At 41.9% G+C, this 20,798-nt stretch overlaps 1 protein-coding gene across 4 annotated transcripts in view; it reads left to right on the top strand.

The window, feature by feature from the left end:
• CDK14 (cyclin dependent kinase 14) overlaps positions 1 to 20,798 on the top strand; it is a 723,342-nt gene that overhangs the window by 628,252 nt on the left and 74,292 nt on the right. For 3 of the 4 annotated variants that reach the window (XM_046020430.1, XM_046020427.1, XM_046020429.1), the window contains one exon: positions 8,915 to 12,364. The exons of the other annotated variant lie outside the window; for it this stretch is intronic. The gene's annotated coding sequence lies outside the window, so the exon portion shown is untranslated. Of the gene's footprint in view, positions 1 to 8,914; positions 12,365 to 20,798 lie in introns of those variants that run through there. 4 annotated transcript variants of the gene reach the window in all.

Raw genomic sequence — 20,798 nt, 5'->3', positions numbered from 1 at the left:
TGTAGGCAAACAGACAGCATGTACAGTACTATACACCTCTTCATCTCCCATGCAACTGTCTATGTCTCTTGCATATGGCTGCCATGACTTGGTGGCTCAGAACGTCCACAATAGACTTAAGTCTCTCTCGTGAACTAATCTGACTTCTGGTTTATGCTGACACCATTCTTTATATACCAGCCATTTGTAATCTAATTTCAACCCCAGAAATTTGTGTTGTAGCTTTGCAGATTTCTGCAATGTAATGGTTTGTAAGACAGAATGACATTGTAGGTGATGACATTATGTTGAATTCAAAACCCTTAGCATGGAAACAACTTCTGCTTCAACACTTTGGAGAATAATACTAGACAAGTATTAATTCGAAAGAAAAAAATCCACCCAAAATGAAGTCTCAGATCTCCTCTCAGATCTTTTAATTAAAGTCAGACATCAACCCTCGTGTTTCTCTGACTGCTAAATACTTGGAAGTGGTTTTATGATATTTGTGTGTGTTCATTTAAGTTGTAAAAAATTCACACACTACTAGGTTACATAGCTTTGTATTTGGTTTATCTAAATATAGTTTAGTAGGATTATAATATATAAGGAAGGTTAAAGAGTCAGAATCCTGTTTAATTAACTTATCCCACTTAGCAGCCAGTCGAGTAAATCTGAGCAAGTAAATCTTCCAATATGAAATGAAAAAAATAAGTCTCATTTGGTAAAGGTTTTACTCTTCTTAACTTTGTCATTGAAACTATTTCAACGAGCTGTTTCAAACCTCACAGTGTATGTATTTGTGTGTGTGTGTGCATATATGATTATATATATGATTTATAGACATATTGTGTGTGTGTGTGTGTGTGTATGTAAAAGATCGCCTGTGTCTTGGATGTTCTTAGAAGACCTACATCAGTACTTGCCTTGTCTATCTGCACTTCTCTTGGCCTTCACCAAGACGGAATATACTCCCAGAATCGCCATCCACATGGGTCTAAAATATGACTAGTCTTTTACATAAGGCCGAGTTAATAAACAGTCACACCATGAAAATATAGCGTTCTTTTCAATTACCACTAATTATACATCATACAATGCCCAGTATTTAATGAGGAGTTCAGTAAATGTTCACTGATAATGATGATTATTGAAATGATATGTTAAGTCCGTTTTCCTTGTGTGAGAAATGTTTTGTTTTGAAATGTTAGACTTATAGTCTTGCTTGAAAATTTTTAATTAAAACCTCCACTTTGGCATGAAGCTTAAAATGTGCAAAGTCACTGCAATTAGTGCATTGTGCATCCATATGGATGTTACCAAACAGCTTTCAACTTAAAGGATTTGAGCTATTTTGAATGATGGACCTTCTGTTAAGCTTAAAACAAAGCCTGTCTATCCCTGCATTCATTTATTAATATTCTCTTGCTGGTCTCAAAGATATGTTGCCTTCTGGGGGCTGGAGGGGGGGTGGTGAGGAAGAAACATTATCATAAGTGAGAAATAAGTTAGAGAAGTAGGTTTGGCTAATTTTCTACTTCCTTCAAGAAGCTTCAGTGCAACCTCAGAGTAACCGGAAAACACTGATTTCAGATGTTCTAAAAGAAAACCTATATTTCTAGCCAAATCAAACATAACTCACTTTTTAAAAAATGAAGAAAATAAGCTGTCACCAGATTTTTTTTAGATCAGTATGAAGATTAAAACTTACCATGTTGAATGTGACATTTATATAAAATCTACAGTATGAAATTTGAGTATGTATGTTCTATATATACAAATGAGTATATGCGCCGTATATGTATATACTTGTATTTATACATATTTTTACTTCTGAGAGATCTGTATTTGCTTAGTTGCTTTAGGGTTTAGTAACCTTATTTCTGGAGTTAATTTTCTATAAGTAGTGAATGCTGCTGAAGATGAATTAAGTACAAAAGATTAATTTTGTTGCTTTTCTTAGTATTTTAAGCAGTATTGAACTCAAAGTGGCACAGTCTCTTTAGATTTTTTTTCCCAGATATTTTCCATGTGAAATCTTATCAATATGGTGCTTGGGAAGGGCAGGCATTCTGTACTTTGTTTTCTATAATATCAGAACAAATTCTGTAGACAGTTATATATGTTAGTTAAGGCCCTGATTTTCTAACTGTTCTCAAACATCTCAAGCCACTTTCCATATACCTTCAAAAAGCTACTCACTTTGATGGCCACTGGAATCCTTTGACTTTACCCGTTTAGGCCAATTTTGAATGCTGGTTTAAAAGTAGACAGCTAAAATGATCCAAAAATATCTTCACTGAATTCTCAAGAATAAGATAAATGTGAAAATTACAAAGCAGAATTATAATTTACCAGAACATGTGGGTAAAATAATTCATCAAACATATGACTAGAAAGGCATAAAATCAGTAAGTCCACTCTAGAACACCACCATCCCAGGTCCTGTTTTGTTTTTTCCTTTTATTTCAGCATGATGGAAATTCATTCCCCCCAGCCACTAGATTTGGCACAAAGATAACCTAATTTTTCCATTTTGTCTGAATGCTTAATTTTTATTCCCCCTTTTTAAAAGCATGTCATTAATTACATATCTATCTGTAAGTCACTCCTTATTTACCAGTGGTTTGGAGTCTACATTTGAAAAGAAGATTGGAACTGGTTTTATCTTACAGAAGAACAGATAGAAGCTAAACTTGGTCAAATGCTATCCATTGTTTTTCTCAAAGATAACTTCATATTTTATAATTCTATACTGTCTTCACTATTGTGAGGCAGCTTTCTCTCTGTCAGATTTTAATAATTGTTTCCTCTCTGTTAGGCATCGTTTAACAAAGAGTCTCTCAAACAGAAATGAGCGGATTACCTACAGCCTCACAGACATCCTGGTGAATATCCTGTTCACAATTTAGGCAATGAAAGGAAAACCTACGGTTGTTTTAATTTGGAACCAAAATAATCACTTCTCTCCAGTGAGGCTTAGAGGGGAAGAAAATGGGCCAGAGTCTTTCTGTAGGAAGGAAAAAAAAAAAAGACTACTTCGAAGAGGGGCAGTGCAGCAGGGGAAAAAATAAAATAAAACAATAAAACAAACACAAAGCCTCTGAGTGGGTAAATAGGCTAGTGAAAGAAAGGCCATCTGATCGCACTGGCAGCACCCTAAGCTGGGGTCCTCAGCTGTATGGTCCCGCCAGCCTGTAAACTGCGTGTGTGTATGTAGGGGGGGAGGGTGTGTGTGTGTATGTACACACAGAGACTTAATGGGGAGCACAGAGGGAATTAGAACAAGCCTGGCCCGTTTTTAATTTGGGTCTGTTTGCTTGCATTTAGCACTTAAGGGCTCCTACGTTCAGTTTGCTCAAAAGAGTGATGAAGCACTCCTTGCTTATGCCTCAAATCAGAAATGCATGAAGTGCAGCTGCAGAGATAATACATTTTCCCCAAAGGCTTTGGCTGAGCAAATTAGGTGTCAATGGGGTGCCTGCGCAGGCAGTACTCTCTCTAATTAGTCTCTTGAGCCTAGTTGGTGGCGGGTATGAGATGATCTAATCAATTGGTCTGTGTCTGATGGTTCGTGTAAAAATCCTACCAGGCAGACTCTCTCCCACAGGTCACCCACCTGCACAGCGGGACTGCTCATTTTCATTTTTCATCTCCTCCATCACATGACGCTGACAGTTGGTTTTAAGAAAATTGAATCCAAAAAATATCTAGTTCAGAGGGCACATGGGTCAGAACAAAGTTGCATTATGGGTACCAGCGATCCAATTAATTAATATTTATAGCCAAGAAGCTCTATGTAGATATTTCTGAATAAGGATTTTATCAATAAAATCCAATTTCTTGTCTAAAACGTTCATTTCTAGGGAAAGAACATTGTAAAAGCAGGAAGCAAGATAAAAATGGCATCCGTTAATCAGATGATATATATACCTATGATGTTCACTTAGTTGAGCTTATGGTCACACTCACTGTTCATTTGTATTGTATATGTGGTCTGTTTTAATAATTAAATGTAAGGGAAGGACATACGTTGCTATTATATTTTGCTTCCCTGGGAACATTGTATACCCTCACTTCTTGTACGCACCTCCCCATACATCAAACATATGATTACATTTAGATCTTAAAGAATTTGTCTAGCAGTAAACTGACTTACCTCACATGTAGTCCTTGAAAATTGAAACGAATACTGAGGCTGCCCAAGGAGGGAGAAGGAGCATGTCATGCTGCTGCCGAACAGTGTTAGGCAGGGTACTTGGCACAGTTGGGGCTATAGAGTCCTCTTACATAGGTAGGAAAGAGGATACTCTTACTGGCACCTCCCTTCTTTTTTATTCCTGGCTCCTTCTGTTAAATGTCTGAGCCCAAACCCAAATAAAGGACTTATCCGTAATCACTGTGTTCACCATTTATTATCCAATTACTATTATTATGCATTATCCTTTATTATCCAATTCTGCTTATGCCTTGGGTTAGGGACATACTGTTCTTCTAGAGATTCCACTTAAAGAATCAGTACGGAGGCAAAGATAGATACCACTAATGGCTAAAAAAATGTTTAAATCAACCCAGCAGGATAGTAACATGCCAATGGATTATGGTGACTACGTCATTTATTATTATGTCAAATCAGGTATCCCGAAAATCACATCATTCAAATAGAATGTCATGTGGTTAAAAAAAAACAAAACAAAACAAAAACCAGGAAAAAAAAGCAAAAAATTTGGCGCACAGGAAGGTGGTTATTCCACCAGCCTTTCTTGGCTAATGGTGTATCTGTGGATCGTCAGCACTGTACCTGTGCTCTTGACCGCGAGAGCACAGGCCCAGTGTTCGCCCTCCGTCAATGCGCCGTGAGAGAACCCTGGTTCTAAACACATACTCCACTCCTGAATTTTCAGATTCCACCTCCTCCCTTCCTATTAATTCAGCAGGGGTTTCCTGAGTATCTGAGCAGGGGCTTGGCTACGCTCTAGGGCCAAAATAGTCAACAAAACCAAGTTTAATCAGGAACATAAAGATGCCACCTGCCTCCCTATTTGCTCCCTGACAGGAAATGTCCCCATATGGGAGGGACATTTGAAGTCACTTGTTCAGGAGGTCAGCCTGGGCAGGTGTACATTCTGGGGTGGTAGAATGGAGGAGAGCTGGGCAGTGACTGCAGTCGGCCCTTGAACAACACTGGTTTGATGGAGCCACGTCTATGCTTGCGTGCTGATTTTTTTTGATACATAAAAAACAGTACTATAAATGTATTTTCTCTTACGATTTTCTTAAGAACACTTCCTTTGCTGTAGCTGACTGTATTGTAGGAATACAGTACATGATACGTATCTAAAATATGTGTTAACCAGCTGTTCATGTTACCAGTAAATCTTCCAGTCAATGGTAGGCAGGTAGTAGTTAAGTTTTTGGAGAGTCAGAAGTTCTATGCGATTTTCAACTGTGCAAGGGGCCAGTGCCCCAATCCCTACATTGTTCAAAGGTCAACTATATGTCCTCTCTGTGTGGTGATAGGAACTCTATGCCTCGGTAAGATGGTGTCAGGAAAAACCCACAGCTCTCCCATTGGTCCAGGGTGGGCAAGCTTCCTGGAAGAGTGGCAACCTCTGTTTAAGCAATGTGGAAGAGAATGAGCATTTTTTTCATCTGCGTAATCAAAATGTCGAGTTTGGTAGCGGGCTTGGGGACTAGCTGAAGATGCCTATGGACAGGTGTGTTTGAAATGTTGTGGGGACACGTGCTCTCTGTCTTTGATGTCACGGGCCTCAGTAAAGATGTTAGTACAGAAGTCAGAATGCATGATTCCATGGGAGCCACAGGGAGAGCACAAGATGGATTTACTTCATTTCCCTGGAAGAATGGGGGCTAAGGCAGTTGGTCTCCTTTTGTTATTTTTGCTAGGGTGGTCACTTGTTTAGGAAGAGAGTTGGAAAAGGCATATCTGGGCAGCCTGGCAGGAGTGAGGGCTGGCCAAGTGAGCCACAAGCAGCAAGTACGTGAGATAATATCTGAGGTGTTTGGACTTAGTGATAACAAAGGGCCTGTGTGTGATATGCACCCACCCAGGCTTCTCCCTCCCCGCCAGATCTCTCCCAGAAACTTAAGGTAAGGGCTTTTGTTTACATTTATCTCAGTTACTGAGGACAGAGAATTCTTAAGAATGGAATGTTACCTCTATCTCATACCACATACAAAAAGTAACTCAAAATGGATTGGAGATCTAAAAGTAAGGACTAAAACCATAAAACTCTTAGAAGAAAATGTAAATCTTCATAACCTTAAATTTGATCACGGATTTTTAGATATGACACCAAAACCATAAGCAACAAAAGAAAAAAAATGGATAAATTGGACTTCATCCTAATTAAAAAGTTTTGTGCATCAAAGAATATTATCAACAGAGTGAAAAGACGGTCCACAAAATGGGAGTAAATATTTGCAAATCAAGGGATTGATATCTAAAATATATAAAAATGGGGCGCTTAGGTGGTTCAGTGGGTTAAAGCCTCGCCTTCAGCTCAGGTTATGATCCCAGGGGTCTTTGAATGGAGCCCCGAATCGAATCGGGCTTTCTGCTCAGTGGGGAGTCTGCTTCCCTTTCTCTCTCTCTGCCTGCCTCTCTGCCTGCCTCTCTGCCTACTTGTGATCTCTGTCAAATAAATAAATAAAACCTTAAAATAAATAAATAAAAGTAAAAATAAAATATATAAAAAGTCCTACAACTCAGCAACAAAAAGACCAACAACCGAAATTTAAGAGTGGGCAAGGGACTTGGAATACATATTTCTCCAAAGAAGATACAAAATGGTCAACAAGGACACGAAAAGGTGTTCAAACTGATCATTAGGTAAATGCAAATCGAAACCACAATGACATACCAGTCCACCCCACTAGGATGTCTATAATGAAAAAAAAAAAAAAATCAAAACCAGAAAATAACAAATATTGTCAAGGGTGTTGCAGAGACATGAGAACCTGTATATATCACTGGTGGTAATATAAAATGGTGTAGCCGCTGTGGAAAATCGTTTGCCAGTTCTCCAAAAGTTAAACAAAATTGCCACATGACCCAGCAATTCCACTCCTAGGTATTTACCCAAAAGAACTGAAAACAGGTATTTAAATACTTGCACATATATTCATAATAGCAAAAAGGTGAAAATAGTCCAGATATACATCATCTCATGAATGGATAAAAAAAAATGTGGTCTGTCCATACAGTAGAATATTACTGGCCCTAAGAAGGGATGAAATACTGATACATGCTACAACATAGAGGAACATTATGCTAAGTGAGAGAAGTAAGACACAACAGGTCACATATTGTATGATTCTGTTTGTATGAAATATCCAGAATAGGTAAATACATAGAGACAGAAAGCAGATTCGTGGTTGCCAGGGGGCTGTGGCAAGAGGAGAATGGGAGTAACTGTTTCAAGGATATAGGGTCTCCTTTGGGGGTAACAAAAATGTTGCTGGAACTAGACAGGGGATGTTTGGATAACATTATGAAAATCCTAAATGCCACTAAATTATATCCTTTACAATGGTTAATTTTAGGTTCTGTGAATTTCACCTCAATAAAAAAGAAAGGATGGAAGGTTAACCTTCCAAAAAGCTATCCTGTTAAGCAGAGGATATGAGTCGGGAGTAGGGAGGATGCTGTTCTTTTTTTTTTTTTTTTTAAAGATTTCATTTATTTATTTGACAGACAGAGATCACAAGTAGGCAGAGAGGCAGGCACAGGGGAGAGGGGGAAGCAGGCTCCCTGCTGAGCAGAGAGCCCAATGCTCGATCCCAGGATCCTGGGATCATGACCTGAGTGGAAGACAGAGGCTTTAACCCAGTGAGCCACCCAGGTGCCCCAGGGAGGATGCTATTCTTAACAGTAAGGGCTGGAACTTTTTGCTTTCTTGGTTAAGGTAGCCTCATGTGGGCAGTAAAGTTATTTCCACGACAGCCCTCATGACCAGCTGTGTCCAATAAAAGGCCAAAGTTCCTTCCCTGCTTGGGAAGACGACAGTGTTGTACCATAGACTGGCGACAAGCAGGCCTAACCAGGCCTCAGTGACCTTGAACTTTAAATGGAAATGAGGGCTTGTTTCTGGAATTTGGTGGAGCTGGAGTCTCGGGCCTGTGTGACTTGATCCTGGGAGTCTTTCTTTTCATCCTTCCTGGCAAGACATGCCTTTCCCATCCTAGGGACTCAATGAAAACTTTTAAGGACCGAAAAGAAATGTGGAGAGGAAGAGAGTAAACATTCCTTTTTTCTTCTTGAACCATTCACATGGAAGTAATTACCAAGTTTAAGCAGGCACCCCTGGAAATGCACAGTCGTATGCAGGATGGTGGGAAGAGGCTGGCAATTCAGGTCCTGCTGGCCAATTTTCCTTCCGTTGAAACTAGGTCTGATAACAGGCAACGAAGGAATTATATACAGCTGGGCTTTTTTTTAAAAGCATGTATGTGATCCATTTTTCTATTTCATGTCCATAAAAATGAACACAAGGATCTGTCCTTTTAATGATCTGTAGGATGCTACAGGCACTTAATTAAGACCCATATCACTGCGAATGATTTGGGGAAGGAAATTTGTTGAATTTCTTTTTCTCTAAATAATCCAAGAAGAGGTTAGACCATTTAGGTTCATGGAGTTAAAATTATTTTAAGGGGGAAAAAAATGGAGTCAGAACACTTGTTTATCGTGTTAAGAGAACTATTTTGGTGAAGGAGACCACTCTGTGTGCTCGAGGTGGCAGCAGAGAAAATGGGTAAGACTCACTTTTGCCCTGACCAATTTTGATGTCTCATGTAATTTAGAAAAAAATGAATGATTGAAGTTTTTCCTTTCTTTCTTTTTCTTTCTCTCTTTTCTTTTCTTCCTTTTTTTTTTTTAATATATAGCAATTTTCTCTTTTCCTCCTTCCAGGATTAAGTTGTCATCATTCTGGGAAGAAAAAAAAACACATTAATGAAGTGGCCAATAATACGAAGGGAATCACGGATCAGTTTCCTTCCCCTTCCTGTGGTGGATTTCACTTACAAGAAAATTGAAGCTGGCAAGACCCTGTTTTCTCTGCAATTTATTTAAAACCTTGCACGCATTTGGATACCTTGTGATTTCCAAGAACTATGTGAAGATTAGGCTTTGCTTACTGATACATGGCATGTATTCTTTTCAGTCTTTTGTGTTTGATTTTGTTTGATTTCCCTCTGCAGCGCAGTGTCTCTGTAAAGGTTTTTATGCTTTCACCAGCCATGTCTTAAATACATTAAGACAACACATTTGGTGTTCACACTTCTTCAGTAATGTCTGTACTTGAAAGCCACATAGTGGCATAAAACAATGTGTGTTTTCTTTGAGAGCAGTGCATATTTTGCAACCACTAGGAAGGAAATCTTTAGCTAAAGCAAACCCCTGTTCTCAGGCTGACTTGACAACCTGGTCCCTGGCTGTGGGGCCCCACCTGTCGCTTACCTTTTGAGGACATTTGCAAATGTGTTTTGTTTTGTTTTGTTTTGTTTTGTTTTTCATGGAAATAACTGCACATGTATATAGGATATTGGAATCTGCTTAGCATTTTCAAGCCACGTAGCATGACTGTTTTTCAAGTAGGTTGGAAGAAAAGAAACAAATATCAAGCGTTAAGAACAAAGACAGGGATAAATTGCTTACTTTTCAACCTCTGGAAATTGAGGTGACTTTTTACCTGTTTTCTGGGTCTTGTCAACATCTTATATTTTCCATCCACTCTGTTATGCTTCAGGAGTGTTTTCTAAGTGGAGGAGAAAAGAACAAGGAACAGCATGCTTACAACTTGGGTGCAAAAGAATTGTATCTGCTGGACATAAGAGCCCCCAAAGCCATCTTGGCTAGGTAACATTCAAAAAAAGCAAATTACAGAGTTATTCAAAGTTGAAAATCTGCTCATTTACAACAAAGCACCTTTGAATTACACTTTTTAAAACATTCCAAGCTGATTGGAAGACATCAGTGGGGACCTTAACTTTAACCGGTCTCCTGGAAAAACTGTTTGAACACAGGTTGTAGAAACAGTGCAGGAGTCTTGCTTTCAAGATGGTAAGGAAAAAAGAAAGGCCCAGCTTCCCTTATTAAGAAGATGAGGGGCCTTGAAGGATGAAGGCGCATATGTGACAACAACGGAAAGGTGGACTGGGCACGCGCTTTGATGGGGAGGGCAAGCTGCCAGATGCAGGCCTTCTCCCAGTGGGGCTGCCCTCACCACACAACCCCAAATAATACTGAGGCCACCAGGGTAGTTAGGGAACTTCATCTAAAGCATGAAACCTGGCCCCTCAGAACACCAGTTCCTATGGAAATACTTTTCATCTACGTTGTTTTACAGTTTCCTGTTGGTCAGAAAAGAGAGACTGAGAACTTGAAATGCATCGCACTTTTTAGGATCAAGACTAGGAATTATGAGCCAGTTTGACAAAGGCATTCTCTGAGCATCACGTGAGGAAAAAGCTTCTCTATAGTCGAAGCCAATATTCCCAGGAAATTGAACCCAGAACTTCTAAGCATTAAAAGGGTACCTTCCCTGGAGTGGGCATGAATAAATATGTCAAGGTCACAATCCATCCTATTCAGAAGTAGCATTCATTGAAAGCTTCTAGGTGCAAAGCAAAGAATTATTTACTAATTGATTTTAAAGAGAGCAAAAGTTACCCAAGGCTAGAATGTTTACTGTTTGCTGCCTAGAAGTCTTTCCCATTCTTCTCTCAGACGTTCCAACCCACTGGAAGTCTTTAGCAGTATTTTACTATGTGCTTAAATTACGATTCCTTAATGTAAATACGGAGAGAAAATTTTACATGCGATCAAGAACAGCCTTGCCTGTGATTGATTTTGAATTATTTATTTGGGGGAGAGGCATAACTTTTGTCATTAACCAAGTTTAAACCAAGAGCTGATGATTAAATCTTGCTATTTAATAAGCTTTCTAAGTTGAACATTTGAAAATATTTAATATTAAGAGACTTCGATTAGGAATGGTGGCATCATTCAGAGATATGTGCCTGTCACAGGCAGCTTCTCTCGGAAAGGAAACATAAGCTGCTCAGTGTGGAGGAAAATCTGTTTTTTTACACAGACATGTCTCAGAAGGTCTCATTTTGGAGGTCTGTATCTCCCCATCCTTGTCCTCAGTACAAGAAATCCAAAGTCTGGTTCATCTCTCTCCCCTCTCCTCTCCTATTGGCAATCCATCCCCCCACCTCCTCCCTCCCCTCCCCCTCCCACGGAGGGCAGCCATGAAAATCATTACAGAATGTGTTCTTTAGCAGATTTATTATTCTATTGAGAAAGCACTGGAATGTTTTGTGAGATTATTTTTATATGAAGGACTAGCCTGAATTCATACAGCTGGAATATCAGGAACTCATTAGCATTGTGAAGGTATCAGTGCAACATCAGTGCACACATAGTATTCTGAAAGAAAAGTTGGGACTTTGTTTCCATTTTCTTAAAGGAACAGTTTGGTTGACTTAAAGATGCAGGATACGTAAGACATAAAAAAATGTTTTTGCAGTGCTCAAAGGAAAAACAAAACAGGGCATAAGGCAGGGGTGGCTGTCCATCCACTGATAAAAGGGTGAGAAGCTATTTCTACCTCCCAAGAGTAGCAAGAAAAGTTTCCAGGGGAGCCTCCAGGTTTGCAGAGAAAGCAAGACCTCTTGGTATCTTTCCCTCAGTGTGTACATGACAGCCAGTGTAATTAATATCCTAGGTTATGTGTCTATATAAGATACTCATCTGTGAATAGTACTTACTGGTTTTGTAATCTTTGTTACATAAGAGGATGTTTAGGCTGTACATACTGGGGTAGATTATTCCCTGCCCCCTATACATAGGAATATGCTGCATAATTGCACATAACTTCTATCTCTCTTACTGGCTTGTAGGCAGAGGAAACCACATATGTCACTGCCTTGCAATTTTCTTATATACCAAAACAACAACAACAAAAAGTCTCAAGTGAAATAAGCAATCTCCTATTTTCATTCCCCTTCTTACAGCAGCATATTTTAGAGGCACATACAAAATCTACATTCTCTAGTTGGGAGTGGATTTTTTTTTTCCTTTTCTTTTACTTTCTTTCTTTCTTTTTTTTTTTTTTTTTTTTTTTTTTTGTATGATACACTGAGATGTGTACTTCATAGCAGAGGGTTGGTACCTAAGAAATGTATTAGCATCATTCAGAAAACTATTATACTCCAAAATGAAACATAGTAAGGAGAATGGAATAATACATGTTGCATATTTGTTACCAAGTGTAATTTGTCTGTATTATGAAAGATGTAATGGTTTGTCAGCTGTCACTGTTGTTTTCTTGTAACATGATATGGAATAAAGTATAGCAGAATCTCTGTACATTTTCTTGCTACATCTTCTTGGTGCCAAATAACACCATATAGTGTCACAGAAACATTGTCTTAAAAACTCTTAGACACAGTTTTAGAATGAAGTAAGAAAGCAAACAATCCTTGAATGTGAGAAGGAGTGAGTTAGCTGGAATGTTCCACGAGTCTGTTAAACCCTCCCCCCCCCTTTTTTTTTAAGATTTTGTTTTTTAAATAATCCCTATACCAACATGGGGCTGGAACCTACCACCCCAAGATCAAGAGTTGCATGCTCTACTGAGCCAGCCAGGTGCCCCAAGCCCTCCCTTTTTTGATATGCTTTGTCAGACTTGGGTAAACGGGTAGTGGCTACATAGAACAAGTCTGTGAGCTGCAGGATCTTCACAATTCCACCAGCTCCTTAATGACGTCCACCACATGTTCCATGCATCTGAACCAATCTGGTTTTGTTTAATGACAATCCTATTTATCTTTTATTGTCTGTTTCTTAATTATCGTGTACATATTCTAAGAGGAGGTGAGGGGGTTACCCTCCACTGAATACAAATCAAAGCTTCAGCATGCCCACATTCTGCCAGAAGCATCCTTCCCTGAGCTGAGCACACTTCCCCAAACACCACCTAGTGGGCGCCTGCACTCTAATTGACAGCGCCACCACTGGAAACCAGTCACATTCTGTGATCTCCTCCTCCTGGTCGATCTGTCAGCTTCACAACTGCAAACAAACCACTGCCCACCCCACCCCACCCCCAACTATGATGTCTATAAATTGCTAATAGTGTCCGTGCCAGATACAGTTATCAATTTATAGATATACTATTTGGTGGTTTTTAAATGCTTACCCTTGAAGGGGCACCTGGGCGGCTCAGTTGGTTGATGTTTAACTCTTGATCTGGGGTCAGGTCGTGATCTCAGGGTTGTGAGATGGAGCCTGGTGTTGGGCTCTGCCCTCAGCTGGCAGTCTGCTTGAGATTTTCTCCCTCTCCTGCCCCCTCTCTTCCTGCTCATGAGCTCTCTCACGCTCTCTCTCAAATAAATAGGCAAATCTTTTAAAAATAATGTTTACCCTTGGAGGCAAAAAAAAAAAAAAAAAAAAAAAATGCAGTTCAAGTCTTATGTTACGGTGACTCAGGACCCCTGGCTTTCTTCCGGGAAAGAAAGCAGCAGCAGCCGCCTCAGGTTATCCTTCCCTTGCTCCTCTCCTACAACTGAGTTCGTGAGCCCTTCACAAGCCTAACATCATTACAAATTTCAGAGTCTGTAAGCTTTCTCAAGCTTACCCTTCTCACAAAACCAAATGTAAGTGTTCTCCGCCGATGCAGAGCCCGTTCCAGAAAAGCTCATGAGAGCCACCACGTCTTCAACTCCCCGGCTGCCCCTGCTGTTTTCCCCTACGGCAGCAGAAGTCGTCTCTGCCAAGGACAATGCATTTCCACACGGGCCTGCCAGCACCCGCGGATTCTGAGACAGGAGATTGTGTAAAGGCAGACTTCGGGGTAGCCAAGGCAGAGGTAATGAAATAATACGCAAATTTCTCAGTTCGATGGGAGCCAGAAATCACCCTGGAAACTGATGACAATTAGAGAAGTGTCAAAAGAATAACTGGTGTCTGGGAGTTGTTTCAAGTCAGCGAAACACACACAGGCCACCGTCCTACTTGCCGCAGCTGCGGGGGCGCATGCGCCCTCGGTTGAGGTCACTTCCGCAAGCCTCGGCGTTGAGCCCCTATTCTAGAGCCTCGCTCTGCCGTTGAATCCTCGGGGCTCTTAATGAAGGAAAGAAGGAGCAAGAGGGCTGGTGTCTACAAGAGGCCCAAGAATTAGCTTTGAGGAGTATTTTTAACTTTTTAAAAGCGGCCGCCGGGATGACAACCCCCCTCTCAGCTCTGTAATTGCCCAGCGTCCTCTTTTTCAGCCGAGCTGTTCCAGCACCGCCGGTCGGAGGATGTGATGTGTGCTGCCTGAGACAAGCAGCGAGAGTCAGGAGGGCGGCACTCCTAGAGTTGCTGTTGGCCCCCAGAGTAAAGAGAAAGCAGAGGGGAAGGTGTCAGAGCAACCCTGTGCCACTAGGTTAACACGTACAGTCGCCGGATAATGGCGGGCATTGTCAGTCTCCGCAATGAGAACCCCACAGTGGCCCAGCAGCCTGCTGCTACCAGTGGGTGGTGGCGTTATGGGCATTAGCTTTGAGAAGCTTAGACAGCAGAGGGGGCTAGGATAAAGGACACAAATCAGGGGAAAACTGACAAGATTAAAAAAAAAATCCAAGGCCTCGTATTTACTGTTCATCCCCCATGCTCTCGGTGTACTGTATTGTCTGCGACGAGTCCTGCTGAGAGAGAGCCAGGCACAATAATAGCTCGGAGCAGCCTTGCAGCCCCGGAGCCAGCCTCTGCCAATGGTGCTGGCTGTGCTGCTGGAGAATGGGATTCTGATAGAGTTGTCTTTTTTCTCCTTCCCTGTGAGACCACCAATAATTATGGAGGGCACACGGCAAACATGGAGTAAGGGTTGCCTATTGGAATGTGTCCTGGGAAGTGAGCCGGCAGGGGTCCCAGCGAAGGTTTGTGCCACCGTCGTCGTCCAAGGTGGGCCTGCCTGACAGATGCACACAGTGCTGGGCTCGCGCAGGGACACGTGTTGGAACCAGCCATTCAAGGATGTGGAGAAGTCTAAATGAAACTGGCTTTGTACATCCTACCACAGTGTGAAACAATGATCCCTTTCCCTTGCTGCTCCTTCAGCCTAGTCAGGTAAGTGGGGACCTTGTGTCCTCAGGGAAAGGCTATATAATCCACTCAGATTCTTGGGGAAAGTAGGCACAGGTCCCATAACTTTACATTGCCTTGCATTTGGGGAATTCCGATTCTCACGTTACATTCACTTAGCCCAGTGGCTCACAGCCCTGGCTCTCATTAGAATCATGGGGATGTCTTAAAAACACCCAACACCAGACCAGTTCATCCTAAAATATTCAGAGTGGGGCCCTGGCATTGGTGTGTTTGGAGAGTTCCAACAGGTGGCTCTGTGGAGCAGACCCACCCGAGAACTACTAGACTCTTCCCTTCCTCCTGCCTGCTGCTGCTCTAGGGGTAGGGCAGGCAAACTGTTTATGTAAGAGCCAGAGAGCAAATATATTCAGCTTCCCAGGCCATACAGTCTCTGTCACAACTCCTAACTCTGCTTTCGTGGCATGAAATCAGCCATGCACGATACGCACATGAATGGCTTTGGCTGTGTGCCAGTCACACAATTCGTGGGCACTAAAATTTGAATTGCATATAATTTTCACATATCATGAAATATTTTTCTTTTGACTTTTAAACACTATTTGTAAATGGAAAACCCATTTTTAGCTCGCAGCCTGTATAAAAACATACAGCGGGCAAGAATTTGCCTGGGGTCTATAGCTTGCTTACCTTGGCTTAGAATACAGCCCTGGTAATGGGCTCCCCCATTACCAGGGGTTCCCCCCGCTCCGGTCCTCCAAGACCACCCCTGACATTTGCTGGGCCCAGGGTAGAGTCAAAATGGAGGCCCACATAGCTTATATCTAAATATTTAAAAATATAAATCCAACTAACAAAATGTCAAATATATTCTGTTCTCTTACCTAGACAAATACGTCTTCATAATAACCTAGAAGTCCTGGGTTGAACTTAGAACTGCTAGACTTCTCTCCAAGTTCTTCTCCAAAACATGTCAGCATGTAGGTAGCCAGGTTCAAGGCCTCTCTGCCGCTTTTCACTTCCCACTCCTAGCTCTAAGGGTGTGGGTCCAGAGTGAGGTTTACATGTGCATCAGTATCAACATCCAGCCCCTACATCCTTACTCTGCCCTATCCTTGGCAAACAGTCCCTCCTTGGCCAACCCTTGGGGACCAGGTGCCTATCTTCAGGGAAGGTGCTTTAGGAAGATTCCATACACCAAGAGAACTCCAGAGTCTCAGACATGTGGAATATATGGAGTAGAAGTGGGGGAGGTAGGTTCCTGTTGGGCATGACACCATGAATTCCTCATTCTGGTGTAGAGGGGTGGGTGCTATGCCCAGAGAGCCAGACCCTTTAAAATGTAAACCAGAAAAGGAGCCCCTCTTTCCTGGGCTTAAGGGCAGTGCTGATAGGTGATAAGAGCCTGAAAATTAGTTCCAGTGGGTTTTCAGGTCCCTTGTGCATTTCATTGATCCACCCTACTCCAAAGCCGTAGAAGTGGGCCCTATACTGTGAGGCAGAAACACTGTGACAAGAGGCAAAAAAAATTGTTTTAGTCTGTTTCTTAGAATTAAAGGCTCTGACCTCTTCTCAGTCGTGTACTGGAAGCAGCTGGTACAGGTTCACAAAAACTGACTGAATATGTAGGAATTTTGTGAGTCAGTTCTTAAATCACTGATAACTTAAAATCAGATGGGAGTATGTACACCACAAAAATGAGTCAGCTGTACGAATCAGGTCCTTTTTGCTTTTTTTTTCTTTTTTAAGAGCTGGTTTCCCAACAGCCCACTGCCTTTTGGCCCCTTTCTTTCCAGGCTCGTTTTCCACCTCTCTAGGCTTACCTCTTCTACCTGCCCCATGCTGAACTTGCCACTGATCCTTGGATATTCCAGACCCTCTGATGGCCCTGTTCTTTTGGAAATACTTCCTTCTGATTAGAATGACTTTCCCTGTTTTGCTAGCAGCCAAATTCCTATTAATACTTTTAAGTCCCTCTTCAAAAAGTCTCTTCCAAAGCATCCCTTCAAAACAATTCCTCCTTCTTCCAAGTTCCTACATCACTTTGAAAATGGTAATAATAAAAGTCTTTTTTCAATCTCTTTATCATCAAGACTGATGAGAGTGACCAGGGCCCAGTATTTAACAATTTTTTCAATAAATCAGTTATTAAAGGATAATACAGATTAAACATGAGTGGAATGGAATATAGTTTACCTTCCTAAGAAAGCGTTTAGAAGTCTACAAAAAACATGAACATATCGCACATGTACTCTGTGTGACTCTAAACAAAGCCCTGCCCAATTCGATGGGAAAAAAGGAAACAAAAGAGGGCAGATTTCTGGTTGTCCTCAGGAGCTCACAGAGGCAGGGGTTCCTATATCTGGCCAGCTGCCCAAATCCCCCAGGGAGCTTTCTTTTCTTTTTTTTTTTTTTTTAAGATTTTATTTATTTCTTCGACAGACAGAGACCACAAGTAGGCAGAGAGGCAGAGATTGAGGGGGAAGCAGGCTCCCCGCCGAGCAGAGAGCCCTATGCGGGCCTCGATCCTAGGACCCTAAGATCATGACCTGAGCCAAAGGCAGAGGTTTAACCCACTGAGCCACCCAGGCCCCCTGGGGAGCCTTCTAAACATTCCTACTGAACCCCAGTCTCTGAGGTGTCAGTCTAGGTGTGTGCACTTTTTAAAGTCTCCTCAAGGGTTTCTGTTGGTCAGCCATGACAGTGAACTGCTCTGGAGGGAAGCTGAAGTGCATAACCTTCTACCCAGTCTGTTCATCGGTCTCGGATTTCCCTTCCACCCTCTCCGCCTAAAGATTCTGTTCAAATTGCAAATCATTCGAGAGACACTCAATCTGAGGGGTGCCTATTGACAAGTTATTTCCTACATCTTCACAAAGCAAGACAAGAAATGGAATTCCCAGTTCTTTCCCATAGTCCGTGTAGTAGTGGGAGCATTACTGAATCTATGTACCGCTCATATGAATACCAGAGTTCCAACCTGGGTTCTGATGTGCTCATCTTACTGATTCCAGAGGAGAGCAACACCCTGGGGGAGGGCACTAAGTTACCCTTCAGTTTCTGTGCCATTTGACTGCCAAGTATACCAGAGAATTCATGGTAGGCTGAAGAAAGTAATATTTTCTTTCTGTTGTTGGTCATTAACATCCAGGAGATATCACATGCTTTCAGTTGTTACCAAGATTGAAAACCAAACATACTACTATAGAAATGTTACTTAAGAATCCCCTTTGCTATTCATCCATGTCATTTCATGACCAAATTTATTCATAAGTTTATTATCGGAATCATGCTGTTTTTGTTCATCACATTTTGTGGGCCAGCAAACAAAGCCCCAGAGGAAAAGGTGCATCTTGACTAAAATGTTGCTGTCTTTGCCCAGAGACAAAGACTTGGCTGCTGACTAAGGTCCTATCATTAGTGGCTCAGTTGGGTGGAAGGTTCATTTGGAAAACCTAGAGGAAAGCCTTGTCCCATACTGAAGAGTAGACTGGCAGCTATTTGCTCAGATGGAAATGGAACTTGGATGTGTGTGTCTCCCACCTTCCCTGCAATGCAGAGAGAATCTGGGATGGGATGAGAAGGGGCTTCCATGTGCTGTCTTATCAGGTACAGGTGTGCTGGAATTGAACTCATGGTGGTATTAAGGGGAACTCCCAGGGTGAAGTAGACTAGAATGCCCAAAAGAGATTAATGAAGCCAGGGTACCAGGTATTGAGGGACTAGCCTTGAAGCTTAGTGTAAGGTGAAGTTAAGACAGGCAGTCCAATGAAAGTAGACAACCAGGGGAAAGGAGAGAAAAACTGAGAGCAAAGTAATCTGGACAAAGCCTGGAGATGCTGGCCAACACTTACAGCTGGGTCTGCACAGACTCTTATGATACCACCTTGCTGAAGAACTCCAAGGATTCCCATTCACAGAGAATGAAATGTGACTGGTGCCCTCCTTGTATAAGAGATCGCCCCCATATTTAGTGTCCCCAAACAACAGTCATTATCATCTCTCACCAGCTTCTATGAGCGGGAGTTCAGGAGCAGTTTGGCTGAGTGGTTCTGGCTTGTGATTTCTCATGAGGCTGCCGTCAGGTGGTGACTTAGCTGAGGTCATCTTTAAAGCTTCATCACTCACGTATCTGGTGCCATAGCTGGAAGGTGAAAGAGCTAGAACAGAGCCCCACTAACTTCACGTGGTTTCTCTACAAGTCCTCCTAAGCATGAGGCTCAGGTTTGCAGGAGATTTTGTATGGTGGCTCAGGGCTCCAAACCACATGCACCAAGGGAACCAGATGGAAGCTGTGTGGCTTTTTAAGACCTAGTATTCTCTTTGTTGAAGTGAGTCACTAGGCCAGCCTATATTTGCAGGGAGAAGAATTAGATTTCACCTTTCAATGGAAAAAAAGGTCAAAAAATGGTGGGCATGTTTTAAAAACTGTCTCCCCTCCAGCCAGAAGTTAGATATAGATATAGATATAGATATAGATATAGATATAGATATAGATATAGATATTTCATTTATTTATTTGACAAACAGAGATCACAAGTAGGCAGAGAGGCAGGCAGAGAGAGAGGAGGAAGCAGGCTCCGGGCTGGGCAGAGAGCCCAATGCGAGGCTTGATCCCAGGACCCTGAGATCACGACCTGAGCCTAAGGCAGAGGCTTAACCCACTGAATCACCCAGGCGCCGCCAGAAGTTATTTATATTGATCCCACATGCAGATGCACTCATCCTCTCCTAAGACCCCCAAAGAGCTCATCTGGATGGCATCCACCCACTTTCAAGGTCCAGCTGCCCATCCCAAACCAGGTTCAGGTGCTGCTCCACAGGAGCAGATCCTCAATTACAACCTCCTGAATACTGATCTCCATCTGAAGATTTGTGGCCTAGAGTGAAAAGTTATTGCTCCTCCACCCAACAAACTTTGATAAGCATAGGATAGCCACTAGAGACATTTCAGTCATCCGTGACAATCAGGTAATCAGCCTGTGGCAATTCTGAAATCCAGCCAGGCACTGTTGAACCAAGCTCCTTGATTAGAGCTGAGTGGGAACTCTTTTTCATGGCACTTGATTCCGTTCTCTGGACTCTTGTTTCCTGCCTCTGAATTATCCTTCGTGTTCTAGAAAATCTACCCCATCTTTTAAATTTTTTTTTCTTAACATATAATGTATCATTTGTTTCAGGGGTACAGGTTACCCCATCTTTTTAAGAAAATATTTATTTACTTGAGAGAGTGAGCAGGGGGAGGGATTGAGAGAGGGGAAGAGAAGCAGACTCCCACCCAGCACGTAGCCCAACACAGGGCTCAATCCCACGAGCCTGAGATCATGACCTGAGGAGAAACCTAAAGTCAGATGCTTAAACAACTGAGCCACCCAGGTGCCCCAAAAATGTACTCCGTCTTTATAGCTGAGGAGTTTCCTCAGCCTGCTGCTTTCCCAGAGAATTTTAGGAACCTAAAAGCCTCTTTTTATTTTACACTACCTCCGACCCTTTTAGCTTGAGCTGGCAATGTTTTCATTAGTGCAACTCTGTTTAAGATTTTGTTTCCCTGCAATCTGATTGAGATTCCCTCCATTAGACAAAAAAACACATTCACAAATCTCATTGAGATAAGCTTTTCTCTACCTTAAACTCCCTCTAGGGCTACTATAGGACTGTGCCCTTAAGATTTTTAGACCCATTTCTGTTAATGGAGACATCT

The sequence above is a fragment of the Meles meles genome, chromosome 10 (assembly GCF_922984935.1).
Source record: "Meles meles chromosome 10, mMelMel3.1 paternal haplotype, whole genome shotgun sequence".
NCBI lineage: Eukaryota > Metazoa > Chordata > Mammalia > Carnivora > Mustelidae > Meles > Meles meles.
Note: the sequence above shows the minus strand (reverse complement) of the source record. Positions and strands in the feature narration are given on the sequence as shown.